General features: G+C 46.1%; 1 protein-coding gene across 2 annotated transcripts in view; it reads left to right on the top strand.

Moving 5' to 3' along the window:
• LOC147117664 (GMP reductase 1) overlaps window positions 1-13158 on the top strand; it is a 131258-nt gene that overhangs the window by 105635 nt on the left and 12465 nt on the right. The window lies entirely within an intron of this gene.

The following is a 13158-nucleotide window of genomic DNA, read 5'->3' as shown; positions in this document are numbered from 1 at the left end:
TTCCAGTAACTCAGTACAGAATGACTGTAGATGGAACTGGGTTTTGAAAAAACTGGAGAGAAGCCCCTGGCACTCTCTTTATTCCTTCACTAATACCACCTACATACATCTCAGCCAGGACTATATGAATCATTGCCTCCTTAGCTAGCTATTACACATTGTACTTTTAAAACAATGTCCCTCCTTTCCTTCAAAAGTTTGATGTTTAACAAAACTTAACTGCCAAACATGGAGACTGGACCAGTATTTGCTACAAAGCATTTAACTTCCAGCTCATTAACAAGATGTACACTTGTGTATGTGTAAATTTAACACTAAATGTATAGAATAAACTGTAGATAAATAATATAGAATTCTTGCAAACACAGATTTTCTGAGGTCCATCCCACTACTGAGTTCTACAATGACAACACTGACACAAGACTTGAGAATTATGGCACATTCCTTAATAATTTTGTTCACCACACAATCCTCAGAGATGCAGAAAATCTCCTATTCCTAAGCTGCTTTTAAATTGCTCCAAGGCTTTATTAGTGTCACCAGCACCTGATGCACATGTCTCGCACTGGCACCAGATTCCTCAAGCTAGTGGTTGGTATGACCAGGTTAATTATAAGGGATTTCCCAGCCACTAATCTTAGCAAATCTGGTAAATTTGCTTTGGTTGTTTCTAATGGCACAGCAAGAGAGCAATATAAAAGGTGGCTCCAGGTAGATTCAGTCAAATTGGAACACAGTCTCGCCAGGCTGTTGGTTTCTCATTCTCCGCTAACTCAGCCTTATTCTCATCAGGCTTCACTTTCTTCTAATGAGACACATTCTTGTGACGCTTGACCGTCTCAATGTGAAGTGACAGCTCTTTGTACATAAGATTATATAGGGGAAACCGTGCTCGAAGGGAGAGCAAGTTGGAAAAAGGACTACAATACTGCAGTCCCGATTCTCTGATCGACACTCAAGGTGAGGGCAGCTTCCTACTGGAAACATAGAATAGCATAATCACTCCTTATGTTTCTGGTGTAGAAGGCGGGGACAGTTTGTCTTGTTCATAGCTTTTCACCATCCTTAGTCTCAGATTTTAGAACATTCCTTCACATACCAGTATATTCTTTAATCTTATTCTTTGACTAATTGCCTTTGTTCTGTATCAGATCATTCTGTCTAGTTTTACTGAACTGTACTAAGTGGATGCTTATTTTCTGACTTGCGTAAGGCTGTGGTGGGTGTTTCCTTAGTTCCCGTGTATGGACTACACAGCAGATCCTCATCAGGTTGCACAATTCTGGTTTCCATACATTCCTTCCTACCTATCAACAGTCTTTTCAAGTGTCGCAATGAGCCCTTCTGCTTTTCCCCTGGCTTCTGGTGAAACCCAAGATACTGAGAATTGCCTGAATTTAGCACGGTCAGATGGCAGGTCATGATCAACCATGATGACTTCCAGAGCTGCAGGTACCAGAGAGCACGCCCAGTTACAGCATTGTGGCTCGAGCAGGTGTTGATTCCAGAATGTCAACATCTGGAAGCCTCGAATACTCGTCTTTGATTGCGAGCAGGTCCTTGCCAGACAGAAAGGGTCTGCAGAAATCAAAACTTAGTCTCTGTATTCTAAGAGTTCAGATGTCACAACTGGCTCTCACTTCATAGAATCATAGAATGATACAGAACAGCAAGCAATTAGGAAGGCAAATGGCCTATTGGCCTTTATTGCAAGGGGGTTGGAGTACAAGAGTAAAGAAGTTTTGCTACAATTGTACAGGGCCTTGGTGAGACCACACCTGGAGTACTGTGCAGTTTTGGTCTCCTTATCTGAGAAAGGACATACGTGCCTTGGAGGCGGTGCAACGAAGGTTCACTAAATTGATCCCTGGGATGAGAGGGTTGTCCCATGAGGAGAGATTGAGCCTATACTCTCTGGAGTTTAGAAGAATGAGAGGTGATCGCATTGAAACATATAAGACTCTGGGAGGGATTAACAGGATTGATGCGGAGAGGTTGTTTCCCCTGGCTGGAGAGTCTAGAACTAGGGGGGAGAGTCTAGAACTAGGGGGCATAGTCTCAGGATAAGGGGTCGGCCTTTTAAGGCCATGAATCTTTGGAATTCTCTACCTCAAATGGTTGTGGATGCTGAATTGTTAATTATATTTAAGGCTGAGATAGATAGATTTTTGGACTCTAGGGGAATCCAGGAATATGGAGATCGGGCAGGAAAGTGGAGTTGAGGTTGAAGATCAGCCATGATCTTATTGAATGGTGGAGCATGTTCAAGGGGCCATATGGCCTACTCCTGTTGCTAATTCTTATGTTATGTTCACAGAAGGAGGCCCTTTGGCCCATTGTGCCTGTGCCGGCTCTTTGGTAGAGCTATCCAATTAATTTCACTCCCCTGCTCTTCTCCAGAACCCTGTAAATGTTTTCCCTTCAACTATTTATCCAATTCTCTTTTGAAAGTTACTATTGAATCTGATTCCACCACCCTTTCAGGCAGCGCATTCCAGATCACAACAACAAATGTTTCCTCATGTCATCTCTGGTTCTTTTGCCAATCACCTTAAATCTGTGTCCTCTGGTACCGACCCTTCTGCCACTGGAAACAGTTTCTCTTTATTTACTTTATCAAAACCATTCGTGATTTTGAACACCTCTATCAAATCTCCTCTTAAGTTTTTCTGTTCTAAGGAGAACAACTCCAGCTTCACCAGTCTCTCAACCTAACTGAAGTCCCTCATCCCTGGGAACCATTCTAATAAATCTCTTCTGCACCCTCTCCAAGGCCTTGACATCCTTCCTGAAGTGTGGTTCCCAGAACTGAACACAATAGTTCAGCTGAGGCCTAACCAGTGTTTTATAAAGGTTTAGCATAAGTTCCTTGCTTTTGTACTCCATTCCTCCTTAAGTAAAGCCAAGACTCCCACATGCTTTTTTAACAACCTTCTCAACTTGTTCTGCCACCTTCAAAGATTTGTGTACCTACACCCCCAGGTCTCTCTGTTCCTGTACCCTCTTTAAAATTGTAGCATTTAGTTCATCTTGCCTCTCCTCATTCTTTCTACCAAATTGTATCATTTCACACTTCTCTGCATTAAATTTAATCTGCCATGTGTCTGCCCATTTGACCAGTCTGTGTCCTCCTGAAGTCTGTTACTATCCTCCTCATTGTTTACTACATTTCCCAGTTTCGTGTCATCTGCAAACTTTGAAATTATGCCCTGTATACCCAAATCCAGGACATTAATATATATCCAGAAGTGGTCCTACTACCAACCCCTGGGGAACACCACTGTATACTTCCCTCCAGTTTGAAAAACAATCGTTCACCATTACTGTCTGCTTTATGTCCCTTAGTCAATTTTGTATCCATGCTGCCACTGCCCCTTTAATCCCATGGATTAATTTTGCTAACAAGTCTATTATGTGTTCAGTTCCATTCGTAATTCCTCAGATAATGAAGCAGTCTGTGCCAACATGCAGAAAGACGTGGATAACATCTAGGCTTGGGCTGATAAGTGGCAAGTAACATTCGCTCCACCCAAGTGCCAGACAATGATCATCTCCAGCAAGAGATTCTGACAACAACAATAACTTGTATTTATATAGCGCCTTAAATGTATTAAAACGTCCCAAGGCGCTTCTCAGGAGTGTTATCAAATAAAATTTGACACCGAGTCACATAAGGAGTTATTAGGTCAGATGACCAAAAGCTTGGCTAAAGAGGTAGGTTTTAAGGAGCGTCTTAAAGGAGAAAAGAGAAGTAGAGAGGCGGAGAGGTTTAGGGAGGGAATTCCAGAGCTTAGGGCCTTGGCAACTGAAGGTTCGGCCACCAATGGTGGAAAGATTACAATCAGGGATGCTCAAGAGGCCAGAATTGGAGGATCGCAAATATCCTGGAGGGTTATAGGGCTGGAGGAGATTAGAGATAGGGAGGGGTGAGGCCATGTTGGTGGCGATTCATGGCCCCGCTGCTGGCTCCATCCCACTGTCTAAAATGAATTTACGTTGATTGAGCTTGTTAGGCCCGCCCAGCGTGTTTCCCGGTTCAGTTAGAGGAAGCGGGTCTGGTGATGTCATTCATGATGCGTTTCCTTAAAGGGACCATGGCCAACTTTCTTTTGACATTTATGCTGTCAGTGTTCTACAGCATTGAAGTGCTGCAAACACTGACAATGACTGCCCAGAGGTGCAGGGCTGCAGCCAGGTTCTCCCATGACTCCCTCCATATGCTTATGGAGGGAGTCAGAGCATGCGGGGAGGTCCTCTTCCCTTTCGATGGGTGGAAGAGACCTCCCCAAGAGACCAAAACAGCCTGGTTGCACATTGCACAGGAGGGCACCAGCAGGGATGTGGTCAGGAGGACCTGGGTACAGTGGCACAAATGTTACAATGATCTCATTAGATCAGGAAACGTTAGTACAAAGCCACACTCACCTTCATCCTCCTGTGCCTCTCATCACATCCCCATCACTCTGCCTTCCCTACCCTACTCCTGTATATCCTTACTCACAGCAACTTACCGTACACCTCCACCCATCCCTCTCTCTGTATCTGCAATATCGCATCTCCATCTCAACAACAACAACTTGTATTTATATAGCACCTTTAACATAGTAAAACGTCCTAAGGCGCTGTGCAGGAGTATTTTAAGACAAAAACATTTGACACCGATCCACATAAGGATAAATTAGGGCAGATGACCAAAAGCTTGGTCAAAGAGGTAGGTTTTAAGGAGCATCTTAAAGGAGGAAAGAGAGGTAGCGAGGCGGAGAGGTTTAGGGAGGGAATTCCAGAGCTTCGGGCCGAGGCAACAGAAGGCATGGCCACCAAAGGTTGAGCGATTATAATCAGGGATGCTCAAGAGGGCAGAATTAGAGGAGCGCAGATATCTCGGGGGATTGTGGGGCTGAAGGAGATTACAGAGATAGGAAGGGACAAGGCCATGGAGGGATTTGAAAACAAGGATGAGAATTTTGAAATTAAGGCGCTGCTTAACCGGGAGCTAATGTAGGTCAGCGAGCACAGGGGTGATGGGTGAACGGGACTTGGTGCGAGTTAGGACACGGGCAGCCGAGTTTTGGATGACCTCAAGTTTACGTAGGGTAGAAAGTGGGAGGCCAGCCAGGAGTGCGTTGGAATAGTCAAGTCTAGAGGTAACAAAGGCATGGATGAGGGTTTCAGCAGCGGATGAGCTGAAGCAAGGGCGGAGACAGGCGATGTTACGGAGGTGGAAGTAGGCGATCTTTGTTATGCTGCGAATATGTGGTCAGAAGCTCATTTCAGGATCAAATATGACACCAAGGTTGCGGACAGTGTGGTTCGGCCTCAGACAGATGTTAGGGAGAGGGATAGAGTCAGTGGCTAGGGAACAGAGTTTGTGGGGACCGAAAACAATGGCCCAGAAATTCGGGTTGGAGGCTTCCCGCGGGTGCAAGCCCCCGACCTGCACTTAGCTTGCGCGCCGGCCGTTGAGCTGTGGGCCCCCGTGGAATTCCGATCCTGGGCCTGCTCCAACTGCCAGCGCGCAGTGCTTGCGTATCCCAGGGGCGCAGTTAGTTCGATGCGGCCCCTGGGATCACGTGGGCCATGGGGAGCAGGGAATGCTCCATTCATAAGATTGACAGGAAGAGCTGTCAAAACTTATAAATACTACGGGCCCCAAAACATCACTAAATCTTCAAATAAATTTTTTAAAAACATCACATTTTTTAAATAAACTATAAATTACATGAAATAACTATTTTAAACTAATTTAAATTTTTGAAAAAAATAATTTTATTTTCTAACGGGACTAAAAATAAACTTACCTTGCTTTAAAGTATTTAAAAATAATAAACCTGTGGAAAAAATGTTTTAATTTTAATTAATTCACCACTTACCTTGTAAAAAGCAGGCCTTACGCCTGCTTTTTATATGTGTAAATTCTGCAGACTTACATTTTTTTTTTTTTTTTTTAAATACAGGTTTTCCCGGGAGGGTAAGTTCAATGCGCACGCGCAGCCTCTCCCGCGCACGCGTTCGACCTCTGAGCCCCTTCTTTCAGGGGAATGGAAGTACCGGTTTCCCGCGCATGCGCAGTGCATGCAGGAAACCGGCACTTCCATTGGACCTACGGGTGAGTACCCCGTGCGTACTCACCCGTGGAGACCCGAATTTCTGGGCCAATGGCTTTGGTCTTCCCAATATTGGAGAAAATTTTTGCTCTTCCAGAACTGTATGTCGGACGAGCAGTCTGACAATTTAGACACCGTGGAGGGGTCGAGGGAAGAGGTAGAGCTGGGTGTCATCAGCGTACATGTGGAAACTGACACTGTGTTTTGGGATGATGTCACCAAGGGTCAACATGCAGATGAGAAACAGGAGGGGGCCAAGGATAGATCCTTGGGGGACACCAGAGGTAATGATGTGGACACGGGAAGAGAAGCCGTTGCAGGTGATTCTCTGGTTACGATTAGATAGATAAGAATGGAACCAGGCAAGTACAGTCCCACCCAGCTGACGACGGTGGAGAGGCATTGGAGAAGGATGGAGTAGTCAACCATGTCAAAGGCTGCAGACAAGTCAGTAAGGACGAGGAGGGATAGTTTATCTTTGCCACAGTCACAAAGGATGTCATTTGTGACTTTGATGAGAGCCATTTCGGTACTGTGGCAAGGGCAGAAACCTGATTCGAGGGATTCAAACATGGAATTGTGGGAAAGATGGGCACGGATTTTGGAGGCGACAACACGTTCAAGGACTTTGGAGTGGAAAGGGAGGTTGGAGATGGGCAGTAGTTTGCAAGGACGGAGGGATCAAGGTTTGTTTTTTTGAGAGGGGTGATGACGGCAGATTTGAGGGAGAGGGGGGGACAGTACCTGAGGAGTGAGAACTGTTAACAATATCAACTAACATGGGAGCCAGAAAAGGAAGTTGGGTGGTCAGCAGTTTGGTGGGAATAGGGTCGAGGCAGCAGGAGGTGGGTCTCAGACAAGCTGAGTGCAGAGAGGTCATGAGGAGAGATCAGAGAAAAACTGGAGAAATATGTGAGTTCAGGGCTAGGGCAGGGGGGAACCTTAGAGGAAGTTTGGCCCAGTGGACTAGGGGAAGGAAGGGAATTCGCAGAGGCAGCTGAACGAATGGTCTCAATCTTGGAGACAAAGAAGTCTATGAGCTCCTCACACTTGTTATCGGAGAATGATTCTGGTATAGTGAGCAATTTGGGCAAACAAGAGCCGGGCCCGATAATGCTTTATGTGGTCCAGCCAGATCTGGCGGTGAATGGCTAAACCAGTTGTCCGCCATATCCGTTCGAGGCTGCGTCCCTTGGACTTAAGGGAGTGAAGATGAGAGCCATACCAGGGGGAACGGCCAGGGTGAGAAAGGGTAATTGTTTTAGTAAGGAGTAGGGCATGAAAGATAATAGTGAGGGTGTGGTTGAGCAGATCGGTAGCTGCAGAAATGTTACGGTGAATGGAGGGCCAGAGGCTGGACAGTTGGGGTTTCATAAGTGCAGTTGTAAGAGAGGTGGGAGAGAGCTTTTTCCTGGGACGGACGCAGGAGGAAGTAGGGTTGGGGGGGCGGGGCGGGGTGGAAGGGGGATGTGGGTGGAGAGCAATACGAGGAGATGGTCAGAGATCTCCTTATCTGCAATTGACACGATGGGAGTAGCGAGGCCACAAGAGATGGCAAGGTCGAGTGGGTGGCCGTGAATATGGGTTGGGGAGTTTACATAGAGGGAGAGATTAAGAGAGAATAGGAGGCTAGTGAATTCAGAGGCGAGAGAGCATGATGAATTGAGATGGAGGTTGAAATCACCGAGGATGAGAAGTCGTTTGGTGCAGAGGCTGAGGGAGGAGAACAGTGAAGATATCTCAGTAATAAAGTTTTTATGGTACTTTTATCTCACAAGCCAGCCCTCACATTCACCCTCATCCTAGTGCAATCATACCAACTAACAACACACAAGGGTAGCCATTTGGGTGTTTTATCCAATATTCATGTAAAGTTTCTGTTAATGTGCTGTCAAACATTGAAACCTTTATTTTCAACACTTTCCGGTCTTGAACAGCTTTGTGTGCACCTTTGGAAGTGGCTTAGTGAATTGCAGTGAATGATGAGACATAATGGTACCCCCCGCAATGGTGATGAGTGTGAAAGGAATGGCATTGCAGGGACGCTTTATGGTGCTGGTGTGGGGTGGTGCCAACCTGGTGCATCATGTGGCAGCCAGGGTATACAGCGTCAAGTGAAGTAAGTCTGGCCATGGTGAGGCCATCCCTGGCCTCCCAGGCAGCAATGTGCTCGGGTGCTGATGCCCTCTGTCCTGTGCAGCATCAGGTGATTGTGGAGAAGGTTGGTGTTGTTGTTGGTGCTGCTGGTATTGGGGCTGATTGTGGTTGGATTCTGAGGACCAAGGTGAGACAGTATAAAGGGCACCCATGTTGATGGAATAGACGGCAGGTGAATTAGAGATGACGGAAGCATTCTGTCAATGGTGAGAGAGTTCGTACAATGAGGTGATACTGGATGGAAAGTGGAAAGCCTGCAGAAACTGTGCTGGAAATGGACTGAGAAACAGCTTGTGGCTGAGGAAAGTGATGATCTGTCAGGTGGGAGCTTTTACTGTACATTTGAAGCAGTCAACTAATCAGCTGGAGCAATGGCCATTCAACTCCCGCCTCAGGTTCACAGACGTGGTCCCCAAGTGTGGATCCAGTGGGCGAGCAGTTAAAGTTAAATGGTAAGGTTAAAAGCATTATTAAGGGTCTGTCAACAACCCAATAATTGGTTTAATTGTGCCTCCTGCCTCTGCGGGTCAGGTCGGATCAGAGATCACACACGTGCCTGTGGGAAAGACATATTGCGGCGGGTTGACAGCGGGGTCCCGACCCGCTGTCAAAAAAATCAAATTTCCCACCCGACCCGCCACCGATCCCGCCCACCCCAGAAAATTGCGGCCAATGGCTTCTGTCTTCCCAATATTTAGTTGGAGAAAATTTCTGCTCATCTAGTATTGGATGTGGAGGGGTCAAGAGAGGTGGTGGTGAGGTGGAGCTGGGTGTCATCAGTGTGTATGTGGAAACTGACACCCTTTTTTTGTTGCCAAGGGGCAGCATGTAGATGAAAAATAGGAGGGGGCCCAGGATAGATCCTTGGGGGATACCAGAGGTGAGGGCAGTCCCATCTAGCTGGACAATGGTGGAGAGGCATTGGATTAGGATGTTGCAGTCAACAATGTCAAAGGCTGCAGTCAGATTGAGGACGAGGAGGGATAGTTTACCTTTGTCACAGTCACATAGATGCTATTTGTGACTTTGATAAGAGCCGTTTCGGTAATGTGGCAGGGGCGGAAACCTGATTGGAAGGATTCAAATATGGAGTTCCGGGAAAGATGGGCATGGATTTCGGAGGCAACAGCACATTCAAGGACTTTGGAGAGGAAAGGGAGGTTGGAGAGGGGGCAGTAGTTTTCTAGGACGGAGGTGTTAAAGGTTGCTTTTTGAGGAGAGGAGTGATGATGGCAGGATTGAAGGAGAGGGGAACAGTACCCGATGAGAGACAACAATGTTCCCTTTAATTTTTATTGTGTACGCAGCCCCTTTAAGGGGTCGCCTGGCCCATTCAAATTTCCACGCATGCGCGGTTTTTCCTATTGTAAAGCCGGCAACCGGCCTGCGCAAGACCTCCAGGCATGGCCACACAGCTTAATGGGAACATTGAGAGAGAACCATTACCAATAGCAGCTAACATGGGAGCCAGGAAGGGAAGTTGGGTGGTCAGCAGTTTAGAGGGATTAGGTTCGAGGAACCTCCCCTTTGACATTGAATGGCAATCCATTGCCAAATCCCCCACCATCTACACCCTGGGGGTCACCATTGACCAGAAACTTAACTGGACCAGCCACATAAATACTGTGGCAACAAGAGCAGGTCAGAGGCTGGGTATTCTGCGGTGAGTGTCGCATCTCCTGATGCCCCAAAGCCTCTCCACCACCTACAAGGCACAAGTCAGGAGTGTGATGGAATACTCTCCACGTGCCTGGATGAGTGCAGCTCCAACAACACTCGAGAAGCTCGACACCATCCAGGACAAAGCAGCCCAGTTGATTGGCACCCCATCCACCACCTTAAATATTCACTCCCTCTACCACCGGCGTACCGTGGCTGCAGTGTGTACCATCAACAAGATGCACTGCAGCAACTTGCCAAGGCTTCTTCGGCAGCACCTCCCAAACCCGCGACCTCTTCCACCTAGAAGGACAAGGGCAGCAGGCGCATTGGAACACCACCACCTCCAAGTTCCCCTCCAAATCACACACCATCCTGACTTGGAAATATATTGCCGTTCCTTCATCGCTGATTCAAAATCCTGGAACTCCCTCCCTAACAGCACTGTGGGAGTACCTTCACCACATGGACTGCAGCGGTTTAAGGTGGCGGCTCACCACCACCTTCTCGAGGGCAATTAGGGATGGGCAATAAATGCTGGCCTTGCCACCAACGCCCACATCCAGTGAATGAATAAATAAGTCTTGTTGTCGACTTGCATTGCTGGAACGCTGAGCACGACTGCATAGCTACCTTGTCTATGCCAGGGAGCCCACTCATTCAAGTTAAGGCACACCGTGCAGCCATTGTATCTCCTCTGGAAACAACCCAGTCAGTCACTTTATGATATTTCTTCTCTTGCATCCCAGCGATTTGTGTGTTTCTTTCATCTGTGACATTGAATCACAGTTTGTGGTGCAGGATCTTGTCTGACTTCATCAAGTCCAAGTGCCTTTCCAGCGATGTACTGTGCAGTGAAGCTGATCGGCTCATTTTGAAGAGTGCCTCTCAGCAGAATCTGGTTTCAGGAGCTGTAGCATAATCTGCAGAGTTTCTTCTGTTGCACATTGCTATTTCATAATTGCTGTTTCAAAAGCCGCTTCAGGTTGAGGAATGAGAAACTTGACGTTGGCTTTCCAAAGGTAGATGCAAGAGATTTTTTTGTCCTTTTTATAACCTTACATGAACACACACATAGCTGTGGAAATCTTGTTACTCACTGTGCCATCTTGTCCATTCCAGTTATATTTTTCTTTAGAAGATAACAAATGACACGAGTAATTGATGGCTTTTCTGTTTCAACCATGTCAATCTGAGTCAGGATTGCTCCAAGACCAACAGGACTCATGCCTATCCTGAGATCTTCCCTGTATGAAAGTACAATGCAGTGGCAAGAGTTAGTAAATCTTTCAATTGTTGTGATGCTTTGCCATGTTTGTCTTTCAACAGGATTGTTGCATCTTTCACTAATACTCTTAGAGTTCTGCCATGATAGTGGTCATCTCATTGTTGGTGGAGGTGGCATCTGAATTGTTTCCAATGTTAAGTGTCAGCTTGGCTCAATTGATAACACCTTGCCTCTGAATGACAAGATTGTGAGTTTAAGCCCCACCCCATGACTTGAGCATATGATCTAGGCCAGGGGTGGGCAATTATTTGTGCTGGAGAGCCACTTCACAAATTTTGGTGAGCTGTTGAGGGCAGTACACCAATGTTCCCCCTAAGGTGCACAGTTGCGCACCAATCGTGAGGTTCTGCACAGGTCGCTCAGCAGCTCCTGCCGCTGAAAGAGATACCGGGCATACGGGGCAGCTGCGCAGCAAATTTAAAGGGACAGCGCACAAAAAGAGGGAACATTGCTGCACACATAAAAGGAATTGTGTTAACAGCTGCCATTAAAATTTGTTGTGGCATTTAGAAACATAGAAGATAGGAGCAGGAGTAGGCCATTCAGCCCCTCGAGCCTGATCCGCCATTCAATGAGATCATGGCTGATCATCCAAATTCAGTACCCTGTTCCTGCCTTCTCCCCATATCCCTTGATCCCTTTAGCCTTAAGAAATATATCCAACTCCTTCTTGAATATATTTAATGAATTGGCCTCTACTGCCTTCTTTGGCAGAGAATTCCACAGGTTCACCACTCTCTGGGTGAAGAAACTCCTCATCTCGGTCCTAAATGGCTTACCCCTTATCTTTAGACTGTGACCCCTGGTTCTGGACTCCCCGCCCATCGGGAACATCCTTCCAGCATCTAGTCTGTCTAGTCCTGTTAGTATTTTATATGTTTCGATGAGTTCCCACTCATTCTTCTAAACTCCAGCGAGTACAAGCCCAATCGACCCAATCTCTCCTCATACGTCATTCCTGCCATCCCAGGTATCAGCCTGGTGAATCTTCGCTGCACTCCTTCCATGGCAAGAACATCCTTCCTCAGATAAGGATAAAGAACCCTTCATGTTGTTTCCACACTCAATAAAAATAACACTTATTAACATGCTAACGAACATGATACAGGTTTACGAGTCACATTGAAAAATACACGGTCTGTTTATTCCAAATGGTCTAAATTAATTCTTATACTGTAGTGGAAAATGAGAGATCGATTCTGCTTCCACTGGCAGTTATAAACAAGGTATAAGGCACAATCAAGGATAAAATCATTTATGCAACCTTTAAAAATTGCACATGAAAATGCTACTTTGATGCTTTTGAAACCTCGCTAAGAAATAAGGTGACCCAGTAAATGATTTATACTGCAATTGCGTCCCAGATCAGCCATCAAATTGGACTTGTTCATTGTTAACGTGCTATCACTCCTGAGAAAATCCAAGATGCCTGTAGAATTTGCGGACTTTCACTTGAGAATGGGCACAAGTAACGCACCATTAGAATACACATTTCTTCCCCGAGTGCTATTTATTGCTGGGACTATCTACCCGCAGGCCGTATTTTGTCCACCGCTGATCTAGACTGACAGTCTAGTGCGTTACTGAGCTGACAGTCTAGTGCGTTACTGAGGGAGTGTTGCATTGTCAGCGATGCTTCAGATGAGATGTTAAACTGTATGTTCTGCATATTCAGGTGAATGAAAATAATCCCATGGCACTATTTGAAAAGCAGAGAATTATCCTAGTGTCCTGGCCAACATTCCTTGCTCAATCAGCTCCATCAAAAATAATGTCATCGTTCATTTCATTTGCTCTTTGTGGGAACCTGCTGTGTGCAAATTGGTCGCTCCATTTACCCATGGAACAACTGTGCCTCCACTTCAAAAAGTAATTCATTGGATGTAAACTACTTTGACCCTCCTAAAGATATGAAAAGGTGTTACATAAATGCAAATTCTTTCTTTGAGT

The sequence above is a fragment of the Somniosus microcephalus genome, chromosome 5 (assembly GCF_052327205.1).
Source record: "Somniosus microcephalus isolate GS21.2 chromosome 5, FLI_Smic_1.0, whole genome shotgun sequence".
Lineage (NCBI taxonomy): Eukaryota > Metazoa > Chordata > Chondrichthyes > Squaliformes > Somniosidae > Somniosus > Somniosus microcephalus.
The sequence above is the reverse complement of the archived record's forward strand: the minus strand, read 5'-3'. Positions and strand labels throughout refer to the sequence as shown.